This window comes from Schistocerca americana, chromosome 7 (genome assembly GCF_021461395.2).
Source record: "Schistocerca americana isolate TAMUIC-IGC-003095 chromosome 7, iqSchAmer2.1, whole genome shotgun sequence".
Classification (NCBI taxonomy): Eukaryota; Metazoa; Arthropoda; class Insecta; order Orthoptera; family Acrididae; genus Schistocerca; species Schistocerca americana.
In genome coordinates, this window is record NC_060125.1 from 71790394 (window position 1) to 71803395 (window position 13002).

Below are 13002 nucleotides of genomic sequence, written 5' to 3' on the forward strand. Positions count from 1 at the left end.
TCCTAGTTACAGAAAAAAGTGAATTTTTGTTTACTACTTCAACTGATGTCTTCAAGAGGCGAATAAAGGACGTTTCCGAGACTTCGCATTCAATTTCGTGTTGTAGTTGATCAAATCTCTTTTCGTGAAACAGCTGCTTAATTTTATAACGAACCTCGCAGATTATATATTTGCATCTGTTCGTGTTATGTGTTCTGCAACAGAAAACAAATATCACCAGGAATCAAATTATACGTAAAATAATAATTGTGGTAAAGTAGATGTATTAGTTTTCATTACTTGTTTTCTCTATTCGATTTATTTCGACTTCTTTGTTGGTTCAACAGCTAGAAGCATGCGTTGAAATTAATTGTTGGAGGGCTTTATGTTTCACGTAGAACATTTAATTTTCTTATTATGAGACATTACAGTTTCAACATTCAGATATCTATCAGGCTCAAAATACGACATGACACACACAGTACAACAACTTACCGCCCGATCCATACAGCAGCAACTCCTTGCAACCGCTTGCCACGGTGAACAGATATAATGCATGTGTGAAAGAAATTCTTTCACATAACGAATGAGTAACTCATGAATGATCTTTTAATGTCAACGACTTCAAATGGAATTAATGTTGAATAAATAAATTTGGAAATATATCTAATAATATGAAGGAATTAAGAGTTTTGAAAAATTACAAAATTAATATTTATGTGTGTTAGATACATGTACAAGAATGCATATTCTGTATAGATGTATGCAAAACTACTTTACTGTTGTTACTAAAGCTATACCGAACGCGAAATTACAGTTCCGACCTTGTGTTTATCGTTTGGTAAATTTATGGAATATAATGAATGATACATTTCTTTTCATATATCGTCAAGTAATATGTGCAGCACATGGAGAATTATTGACCACTTGCATTTCGGTGGGCACAGACTTTATTGTCCATAATGTAATTTTCTTCATTGTAGTATTCAAACACAGTTCTCAAGACAACTTCTTTACTAAAATAGTCCGTTTCAGTTAATCTGCGTACCTGTTTATATCGCTTCCATGATGAATGGAAGACGACACACACACGCGCACCTACAGCCTCTGAAAAAGTTGCGATACAACTAACACAATGAACTGTTCTTTCTCAGACTCTACAGCATTTTGCAGCCAATTTTCGCTCGTCTACAAAGTTAATGTTCTGCCTAGCTTCTTCATCATGAGAAGGTTTGTTGAAATCTTCAAGTTGTTAGCCGCGCTGGATTAGCCGAGCGGTCTAGGGAACTGCAGTCATGACTGTGCGGCTGGTCCCGGCGGAGGTTCGAGTCCTCCCTCGGGCATGGTTGTGTGTGTTTGTCCTTAGGATAATTTCGGTTAAGTAGTGTGTAAGCTTAGGGACTGATGACCTTAGCAGTTAAGTCCCATAAGATTTCACACACACATAGCGACGAAGTGGGGTGACGCATTAGCGGCAGACAATAGCCTGGTTTCCAGATGGCGACTAGACATCTGAACGGAAAACAGGTAATACGAATAGCACCCTGTGGACAGACGTGAATCAAACAAAATTTTTCCAAGACGCTATTGTTGTGGCCTTCACTACGTAACTAGTCTGATGAGCTCCCCAAGCTCTCCATCCCCTGCAGTAATTTTCTTTCCTCCACATACAAATGGTCTATTATTAGATGCCACAGGCTATGCTGCCTTCTGTTAGTCAGGTTGTGCAGCAAATTTCTCTTTCCCCAATTCAGCTGAGTATGTCCTCACTTGTTACTCGAACTATCGCTCTAAGCCTCGCGTGTAATACCGTATTTCAAAAGCTTCCCCTCCTCTAGTTTGAACTGTTTGTAAATGTGTGTTCCTTGCTTTTGACAGTAAGCATATCACGTCTAACTCAACCACACTGAGTTATTGTGCTACCAAGATACAAAAACACCTCTGTTAGTACATCTTTCTCATTTCTTAATTTGATTTCCTCAGGATTGCCTCATTTATTTCGTCTAAATTTCACTACCTTTGGTCTACATTTGGTGTTTTCCCCTTATACCTCTTTTTAAGACTTTTCATTTCTTCCAACCGCTATCTGAAGTACTTTCTCAAAAAAAATGGTTCAAATGGCTCTGAACACTATGGGACTTAACTGCTGTGGTCATCAGTCCCCTAGAACTTAGAACGACTTAAACCTAACTAACCTAAGGACATCACACACATCCATGCCCGAGGCAGGATACGAACCTGCGACCGTAGCGGTAGCGCGGTTCCAAACTGAAGCGCCTAGAACCGCTCGGCCACACCGACCGGCGAAATCTAGGGATAGCGTCTTTGATCAGTAAGCAAAACATTCTTGTTCCCAGGTTCGACTTCAGCTATTGCTTTAATTTGAGTACAAGCGGCGTACAACACAGGCGGAGAACTTCTGGCGTATGATGACACCCTTGTTCTGGCAACGGCATTATCAATTAACTCGGACACGCCGAGAGAGAGCAAGGCCATCCTCTTACCCTCGGAGTGGGAATCTGTGAAAGGTGGAAGAATCAACAATGGTCAACGGTATGAGGAGGCAGACGGCAATGGAAACTACTGCATTAAAATCAGTTAATGTGTCTACTCATTACCTATGTCCTGTAATTGTAAGAGTGTCATCCTTATCTCGCCATAGCCTAAAGATTCAGAATTAGTCCCCTCCGCCGCAGTGTGCGGTGTTGGCTGGGGAGGGGTGCGAGGGGAGGGGTGAGAAGGAAGATTCAATAACCAAAGGAAGGATAATATTGTACAAGTCCAAGTGTGGAATGTCAGATGTTTGAATGTGGTGATGAAATGAGGAAATCTCGAAATACCCAATGCAAAGTTCCAATCTAGATATTGAAGAGGTCAGTGAAGTGAAATAGAAAAACGGTAACGATTTATGGTCAGAAAATATTGTGTAATGTCAAAAGCAGCTGAAAATGATATAACTGGTGCAGGACCCGGTTAAGAAGTGGATGGTAGCGCATAGAGTGAATTACTTTGAACCATTCACGGATGGGATTAATGTCATCATAATCGAAAGGTAACCAACACCAACAACAATAACTGAAGTTTACATGCCGACATCTCAACCACTAGATGAAGAGAGTGAGCAAGTAGATGAGGATTCTCAACGTGTAATTCAGAATGTAAAGGGGACTGAATATCTTCTAATCATGAGTGATCGCAACACTGTTGTAGGTGATGGAACAGAAGGCAGGTGTACGGGGACTTGGTAATAGAAATTAGAGATGAGAAAGACTAATAGCGCTCTGCAGTATACCTCTCCTGAAAATGGGATATACACTGTTCACAATAAGCGGAGGAGGTGGAAATACGCTTTGGAAACACCTAGAGCCACAGGAAGCTACCAGCTGGTCTACATCATTGTGAGACAAAGATACCGAAATCAGATACCGCATTGTATGACGCGCCCTGGACCAGATAGGCACTCGAATTACAATTTAATAGTGATGAGAAGGCCGGCGTATAAGAAACACCTTCGGAAGAATCAATATGGAAAGAATTGGGATACTGAAGTAGAGGAATGATGGCGTACGACTGAAGTTCACTAATTCTGTAGATAATGCGATAATTAAAACCTCAGCTTAGCTTTAGAGGAGTGGCTATCTCTAACTTGGACAGATAAATATAGGTGTAAGGAAGATAACTTCGAAGAAACGTTGCATGACAGAGGATGTACTTCAACTAGTCGACGAAAGTTGGAAATACACACATCCACAAGAAGGCACAAAAATGCAGCAACGAACGGCGCTTAGGAGCGATACAAATAGAAAGTGTAGATTAGCCAAGGTGACGTAACTGAAAGAAAAACGCGAAGAAAGAAAAAGAGAAATAATCGTCGGAAGGACAGACTCAGCTTATAAGAAAGCCAAAGCCACCTCTGGTGAAATGAAATGTAAAGGATTCATCACTAACAAGAAGTGATTACGTAGGCTTTCCCGGCGTAATAAGTCATGAAAGTCTCTTCGGGTTTGCTGCCGAATCCTAAAATCAACTTGACTCGATATTTCGGTGACCCAACTGGTCACCATCTTCAGGAAAATGCTGCTTCTGCTGATGAGTCCCGCTGAGAACTGACGCCAGGTTGCAAATCGACGTCCTATATAGGCCACCGTTCAGTACACGGCGCATGCGCCGCCCATCACGGTTTCTGACTTCCAAAACAGGGAGGTTGCGCCACCCATAGTGAAACACTGCTGTCAAAGATATATCGCAATCAAGGCCGCACCGAGGAACGTTCAGTTTTGATGTGAGAAAATACAGGATTTCACGTTTTGCTAAGAGGAAACCCATTGTCTCTGTTGATTAAGGGGCTCCGGAACGCCCTATAATTGCAATGTTAAAATAACGCTTATAAATTACATCTTTCCTCACAAACTATTTGAGGTAGGAAGTTGAATTTTTTACAGATTATTTATTGGAATATGGGCTACAACTTAACACAGGGATTTTACAAAATTTTAGTTCAGTTAGTAAAGATGATTTTTTTAAATTGTAATGAAAATTCACAACATTTTTTGCAATTTTTTATTTATATATTCAAAAATATACAGTTTTTGAAAAAAGGCTATGTTAAATTATGCAGAAGGTACTGTGTAACATTTACTGAAAGTTTGAAACAAATATGTTTGCAAGATACTTAGAAAACAAGTCATTAGTATGAGAAAATAAAAGTTTTGGGAATCGAGCGACAAAGATTGGATTAACTTTTTAGTGCATACCAGGTCCATAGGATGGATTATCTTCATCCTCTGCAAACTCCTCCTCCAGCTTCCTCTTGTTCCTCCTCCTGTTTACTCTTGCTTGTATTTCTAGACTCTTTACAGCCCTGTCTGCAGCCCGAAGGCGTTCCTTGTCTAAAGCAAGCATCGCTCGTTGTTGTGTTCGTAAATTTTGCTACCATTTTCTTCAGTTGCAGTTACTGCAACGCTGTTCCAAAAGGTGGTCATGTATGAACACATTTCAGTTGTATTTCACTAGCAAGTCCTACGTGCTTTATTATGGAGAGTTCCAGACTAACTTAACTACAATGAATACATCTTACACAATTTGAAAAAATTCCTTTGAGAATCGACATATCAAATATTTCATTCACATCCGATTCGCCCATAAAACATTCATAGTTTTCACTCATTGAACCAAGCTTCTTCTGTGAAGTATTTTCTTTCCCACTTTGACTGCTATGGGCAGGTATACTTGAGAGGTTACGTTCACTCACTTGGTTATCGTCTTTATTGTTTACAGTAATAACTCATACCTTTGGCTTTCCTACATTTCTCCTTTTCTTAAAAGCCTTCAGAGGATTTCTAATAACTTTACTTTTACTCATTATTATACTTCAACAAAACAGAGACTCAAGAAACAGAATTAATTACAAATATTTTCGAGATAACGAAAGAGTAAACAAACATGAAACAATCGACAATCACACCAGCGATATATATTGAACCATCACAGGTTAGCCACAACACATACTTTATCTCACATCACTAAAATGTACCTGATGAACACGGACCTTAATAATAACACCATTTGACAGCAGTTTAACAGCGCCACAGTGGGTCACGCCCATGTAGAACACATTTCAAAAAAAATTTAGAAATAGTTGTAGTCTTCGGAATTGAATAAATTATATATCTATTAAAAGGTAATAGTCTGCAGATTCAGAAAACGCAAAAAAGTAAAAACTGAACTTTTCATGATTTTGAGCCTTTTCGGAGCCCCTTAAATTATCAGCCAACCTAATTTCAATCGCCTCTTTATAGACACTGTTCCAAAAACCGAAAATGTTGGCAACCACAACAGTTTCCTCAAATTTCATTTTGTGTTCCTCAACTAGGCAGTGTTCTGCTACCGCCGATTTTTCCGGCTGTTGTAGCCTCGTATGACGGCGATGTTCTACACACCTGTCATGCACTGTGCGAATAGAACGGCCAACGGAAGCTTTCCCACATTGATATTTGGCGGTGGGTTGATGATTCAACGTGGGCGCTACCAGATTGGGCACGTAGGAGCGCCGTTACCAGACAGTCCTCGAAATTTGAACGGCTTCTTTCTCGTTCTACAGCATCAGACGTGGATAAACGTCAGCGTACTGTGATTAATCTCTCTAACAAGGCGTTGGATGGGCCCACAGTGTCGGTATTGGAGAAAGGTTTAAATTTTTCGCCTACTCCCAAGAGACTTCCTGTCACAGAGTTCATATGCGCTGTAGAACAAGCAGTACACAGCCTACCCGAGGATCAAGCAGAGGAAATAAGGCAAAAAGTGTCGCACACATTTCGTCGGGCTCGACCACCGCGGGAAAACATCTCTTCCGCAGAGGGAGCAGCCATTCGTTCCCTTAAGAATGATGATGAAGTAGTAGTTTTACCAGCTGACAAGGGGAATGCCGCGGTTGTAATGACGCGGGATGATTAGTTCCTAAAACTGGATTTACTTCTCAACGACCCGGCGTACAGAAGACTATCTAATGACCCCACAGAAAGGACCAAACGTAAGACACTTTCACTGTTGAAAAAGAGTTCGTTGTCAGATGATTTACTTAAGAAACTTCATCCTGGTGCTGCCGTTCCGCGTGGGTTGTATGGTCTGCCGAAGATGCATAAGGAAGGGGTTCCTCTACGCCCTACTGTTAGTAATTTGGGTGCACCCACTTATAACCTGGCAAAGTATTTATCATCTGCTCTCAGTCCATTTGTTGGCAAGTGCGAACACCATATATCCAGTTCGGTGGATTTTATTCGACGATTGGTATCTTTGAAGTTGAGTCCCTCAGATCTGTTAGCGAGTTTCGATGTGGTATCCCGATTTACACTAGTTCCTCTGTAAGAGTCCCTTAGTTTGATCAGTGAAAAACTGGATGAAGAGCTGGTGAAGCTTTGTCGTCATGTTCTAACCTCCATGTATTTTTTATTTGACGGTAACATTTTTGAACAGATTGACGGAGTGGCTATGGGTAGTCCATTGTCACCCATAGTCGCCAATTTATTTACGGAGGACTTCGAGGACATGGCATTGAGGACTTCAGCTTTGCAAACAACGTACTTCTGGAGATACGTCGACGATAGGTTCTTCGTCTGGCCGCATGGACGTGATGCTCTTAAGAGATTTTTGGACCCATCCCCGTATCAAGTTTACTATGGAGGCTGAAAATCATGGGATGCTTCCATTTTTAGACGTAGTGGTTTATAAAACATCAGATGGAACTTAGGGACACAGTGTTCACCGAAAGCCGACAAACACAGATTGATATCTGCATCCTAAGAGTTGTCATCCACCACACCAACGTAGTGGCGTCCTTAGGACTTTGGTACGGAAAGCATATGCCATTTCCAAAGCAGACAGCGTAGCCCAAGAACTTGAGCATTTGATAACTGTTTTTAAGGAAAATGGATGCACCGAGAAGCAGAGTTTGGACCATCTCCGGAGGTGTACGAAGAGGAACATAGATCTGTGGCCATTCTTCCTTATGCTGGAGACTTATCGTTTAAGATTGGACGAATTTTAAAGAATTTTAACATTAAGAGTGTGTTCCGTCCACCTTCTAAGATTAGGGCTCTGCTCGGCTCTGTGAAGGATGATTTGGGGCTTAGGAAACCCGGAGTGTATAAAATTCCGTGCCAATGTGGGAAAGCGTACGTTGGCCGTTCTATTCGCACAGTGCATCACAGGTGTGTGGAACATCGCCGTCATACGAGGCTACAACAGCCGGAAAAACCGGCGGTAGCAGAACACTGCCTAAATGAGGGACGCAAAATGAAACTTGAGGAAACTGTTGTGGTTGCCAACATTTCCGGTTTTTGGAACAGTGTCTATAAAGAGGCGATTGAAATTAGGTTGGCTGATAATTTAATCAACAGAGACAATGGGTTTACTCTTAGCAAAACGTGGAATCCTGTATTATATCGCATCAAAACTGAACGTTCTTCGGTGAGGCCTTGATTGCGATATATCGTTGCCAGCAGTGTTTAACTAAAGGCGGCGCCACCTCCCTGTTTTTGAAGGCAGAAACCGTGATGGGCGGCGCATGCGCCATGTACTGAACGGTGGCCTATATAGGACGTCGATTTGCATCCTGGCGTCAGTTCTCATCGGGACTCATCAGCAGAAGCAGCATTTCCTGAAGATGGCGACCAGTTGGATCGCCGAAATATTGAGTCAAGTTGATTTTAGGATCCGGCAGCAAACCCGAAGAGACTTTCATGACTAACAAGAAGTGTTCAAGAATTCCACTGTTAAATGCAGAGAAGAGAGCGGAGAGTTGGAAACAGTACATTGAAGACCTTTCACGGAGGCGTGTGGGGGAGGGGGGGGGGGCGCGGGGGAGGAACAGTTGAGAAAGAAATGGGAGTATATATGGAAGACACTGTCGACTCGGTATTAAATCAAGTGATTAACAAAGGTTGGGAAGTCTTGCGATGAAATAATGCCGAAGATATAGATACAATACTTCCTACACTTCTATAGTCAGTGGGCTAGGTGGCAACCATACGACTATTGAAGTTCGTGTGAAGAATGGAGATGTACCATGAGACTTTAGGAAAAATATCATCCATGCAATCCCGAAGAGAGCAAGTGGGATACGTACGAAAGCCGTAGTACAGCCAGCTCAGCAGCTCATACAGCAAAGTTGTTGTCAAGAGTAATATACAGAAGAATGAAAACAGTGAAGATCTTCTGGATGACGATCAGTTTGGCTTTAGGAAAGAATTAGGCACCAGATAGGCAGTTTTTACGTTGCGATTGATAACGGAAGCAAGACTGAAGAAAAATCGAGTTGCCTTCATAAGATTTTGAGACCTAGAAAAAACGTTAGACTGTGAAAAACGGTGCAAGATATTCGAAACTTTTACAAATATAAGTGTAAACTACAGGGAAAGATGTGTAATATACAATGTGTATAAAGACAGAGTAGGAATAGTAATAGTAATAATAATAATAACAATAACAATAATGGAAGACAAAGAACGAAGTTCTTGGATGAAAAAGGGTTTAGGACCGGGATCCAGCATTTTCCTCCATTGTTTAATCTCTAATTCTAATAGCTGCAATAGAAATTAAAAAAAATGTTTGGAGAGTGGGATTAAAATTCTGGGTGCCAAAATAGTAAAGAAAATCATTGCCAAAGCACTGCTACACACAGTGCAAGCGAAAACAGTACTATAGGACATACCGAAGTGAGCCGTGCGCGGTTTATTGCTCGTCATCTTGTTTTTATTGTTCTGTCTCTTCGTTTTTCTTTTAATTCGATTTACTGGCGTCACTAGGTTGCTAGTTTGCTTGCCCGTGAGTGGCAGCAGCAGCGCTTATCTATAAGTGCACTGTCGTACTATCTCTGGAACGACCGCTAGTATTTCCAGGTCGTTGTGTGACGGGACTTCAGTCAGGACGGTGCGCCAGTGAGGTGCGGACAGCCAGTACTCGCCGACGGCTGGAGACACACATGTATTGTCCGACGGAAGGAGACTGGAGCGGTGACGACCGTTGGTTGGTGGTTCGGTCGGTCGTCTCATCGGGCGACGTGCATTTGCTCTTCTGATCGCTTCTGGGACGCTTCAATTGATCATCTTCGGGACTTGGGTCGGTTCCTTCGGTTTGCAGATATGTCGGATGGTCAATGGGCAAATGTTCCCTCCGCATGGTTGGGTCCGAACCAGTGTCTCCGGGTCGTCGTGCGACCGAAGGCAGTCGGGGATGGAGCGCCGGAGAGGTACGGACAGCCAGTGCTCGCCGACCGCTGACGACACACATCATCTGTCCGACGGAAGGATATTGGAGCGGGACGACCGTTGGTCCGTCGTTCGATTGCTCGTCTCATCGGACGACATGTGTTTTGTCTTTTGATCGTTTCTGGGCATCGTCAGTTGATCATGTTGCCGGACGTGGGTCGGTTCCTTCCTCGTGCAGAGATATCGTCGCCGATGGGCAGGAGCTACCTCTGCACGGGTGGGTCAGAGCCAGTGTGCACGGGCCGCCGTGCCTCCGAGTTCCGAACGGACATGGAGTTGAATCGGTTTGGAGCTGGAGTCAACTTCGGACGGCCAAGACTCGCCGCACCGTTGCCGACACGCGTGACTTCAGTGGGAACGACCTGGGTTGGCCGTTCTGTCGGTCGTCTCATCGGACGACGTGTATTTGGTCGCCGACCGCTTGTGGAAGCTCTCTGGTGTAGAATGGATCATCCTTGTTGTTCCACAGTGATTGCTTTTACTATTGTTCGAGTTCTTGTGCAAGTGTGTTTACGTGGAACTGTGTGTAGCTTCTGTTATTCCCATTGAGCACATGAATGCTGTCTGCGTACTGGAGTAGACAGAGGGAATTGATTAGGTTGTTGGTTGATTCTTGAGGCGTCAGTAGGTCGTGTTTCCACCCTATTATTTAGTGTTACGCTTGGCTGCCGGTCTCACCTGAACTGTTGTTAGGGTTTCCTCCCCAGGCCGACCATTGGGGCACTTCTGAGCACCACTGTTTGTTGTTAGTAACTGGCATTTTCTTTGGTCGCAGGTACTGTGTATTAATTTTGTTTGTTCTATGTTTACTATATGGCTTTCAGCCGAATCTCTTGTGAAGTATTTTTAGATTAGGCCATCAGCCGTGGTTTATTTGCTCTGTATTTAAGCCTTCAGCCGCGTTTGTTTTAAAATTTTTGGCGTTCAGCCGTAATATGAAAATCACTGCCTGTAAAGTCTCTCTTTAATTATCTTGAATTCTTGAAATGTCCTTCAGACGTTTTGTGTAAATGTTTGTCTTAAGGTTTGTTTTTAACTTTTTGAATAATTGTTTGGGCCTTAAACGTTCAAGATATTTCAAGTCTTCTTATGATGGTTTTCTGTTGTGCTGTGAAAATGCTTGTCTTCCCTTTTATTAGGTTGAAATACCATTGGCCTCTCAGCCGAGGAATTAATTTAAAATTTCCTTAATATGGCCTTTAGACGAACCCTGTAAATGCTCGCCTTTTAACGAATTTTCCGCTGCTGATCTGAAATATTATTTGGGTCTTTAGACGAGAAGATATTTTATTTAACATAAGGCCTTCAGCCGTTTGTCTAAATATTTGTGTTTTAAATGTAATTATTTAAACTTTGTTATTGAGAAGTTATTTGGGCCCTCAGCCGTGAATTGATCCTTGTTGTTTTAAAGAGAAAACTGTGCATTGTGTTTTGTAGGAACAAAGTGTGTGTTTTTGTATAACTAACAGTGATTGACCTTGGCCCCTTTCCACAACCTGATCCGCTCTGTCCTGCGAAACTGGATTTCACGAACGAAATGGACATTCCAATGAACATAGAATGTGGACTGACGGTAAAGCAAAAAAAATAATAGTGATGAGGAGTAACAGAAATGAGATTAATTATAAAAATTAACCACAAAGTAGACGAAGTTATGGTATGCGGTTTCGTTGGAAGCAAAATGCGTACGACGGACGAAGCAAGGACGCCATAGAAAGCAGACTAGCACAGTAAAAGACGGCCAAAACAAGTCTACTAGTTTCAAACATAGCCGAAGAAGAATTTTCGATCAGTGTTAGTGTGGAGCAAAGAACTTTACGGAAGTGAATCGTGAACTGTTGAGGACGCTGAGAAGAAGGGAATACAAGTTTTTGAGGTGTGGTGATAGCAGGATGCGGAAAACTAGATGGACTGATAAGACAAGAAATCTCAAGGTTCACCGCAGATTCGTCGAATTTACAAACATACGTGTAAACACTGACAAGAAGTAGGAACAGGAGGTTGAGGCATGTGTTCAGTCAAGAGGGAGGTGTACAGGGTAAAGCTGTAGTCTGTGACTGGATTAAACCCAACAAGTAACTGACGGCTTTCAGAATGAGATTTTTCATCTGCAGCGGAGTGTGAGCTGATATGAAACTTTCTGCCAGGTTAAAACTGTGTGCTGAATGTTTAATTAGAGGAACGTCTCTTCTGAATGATAATATGACCACGGCCTTTCGTCTTAGCAAGACAGTGGTCCACCAATAGAACCAGCCGAAGGTACTTCATAACCAGAAGCATAGCCCCAATTTTTCTCCCATACAGATATTACCGGTGTTTAAATGACTGAGGTCGAATTTGAGAAGAGCATAGCGCTAATCCTTATTCAGCCAAGAAAATTACATGGTTCTTCTAGATTGTGCCAAACAAATTACAAGATGGTTCGTCTGAAACGAAAGTATCTGTTACCGTTTCCGTTCTCGACCCAACTGAACTCATGTTTTGTCAGTCTTAAATCACTTTATCAAGTGTATGAAACTACACATGGCGTATTCCTTCATACCCTGATTGATTAGCAGAGTATTCTCGAATATTTATAATCTGAAAAACAGTATTCTGTCAGCATTGTTCGTATTTATATTTATTACTCTTATCATTGCGGGAACGATTTGAATAATTTGTTTCATATGGTTGCAAGGCTTTCATAAATACAGAACTGATTATATCTCTGAAAAATTAATGCATACTGGTACTGTAATTAAAAGTAATACAGCGATTACTTCTACATCCATATTCCGCAAGCCACCTGACGGTGTGTGGCGGAGGGTACCTTGAGTACCTCTATCGGTTCTCCCTTCTATTCCATTCTCGTATTGTTAGTGGAAAGAAGGATTGTCGGTATGCCTATGTGTGGGCTCTAATCTCTCTGATTTTATCCTCATGGTCTCTTCGCGAGATATACGTAGGAGGGAGCAATATACTGCTTGACTCTTCGGTGAAGGTATGTTCTCGAAACTTTGACAAAAGCCCGTACCGAGCTACTGAGCGTCTCTCCTGCAGAGTCTTCCACTGGAGTTTATCTATCATCTCCATAACGCTTTCGCGATTACTAAATGATCCTGTAACGAAGCGCGCTGCTCTCCGTTGGATCTTCTCTATATCTTCTATCAACCCTATCTGGTACGGATTCCACATTGCTGAGCAGAATTCAAGCAGTGGGCGAACAAGCGTACTGTAACCTACTTCCTTTGTTTTCGGATTGCATTTCCTTAGGATTCTT

At 42.1% G+C, this 13002-nt stretch overlaps 1 protein-coding gene across 1 annotated transcript in view; it reads left to right on the forward strand.

The window, feature by feature from the left end:
- Positions 1 to 13002, forward strand: part of LOC124622713 (odorant receptor Or2-like) — a 158495-nt gene that overhangs the window by 105349 nt on the left and 40144 nt on the right. The gene's annotated exons all lie outside the window — the stretch shown is intronic.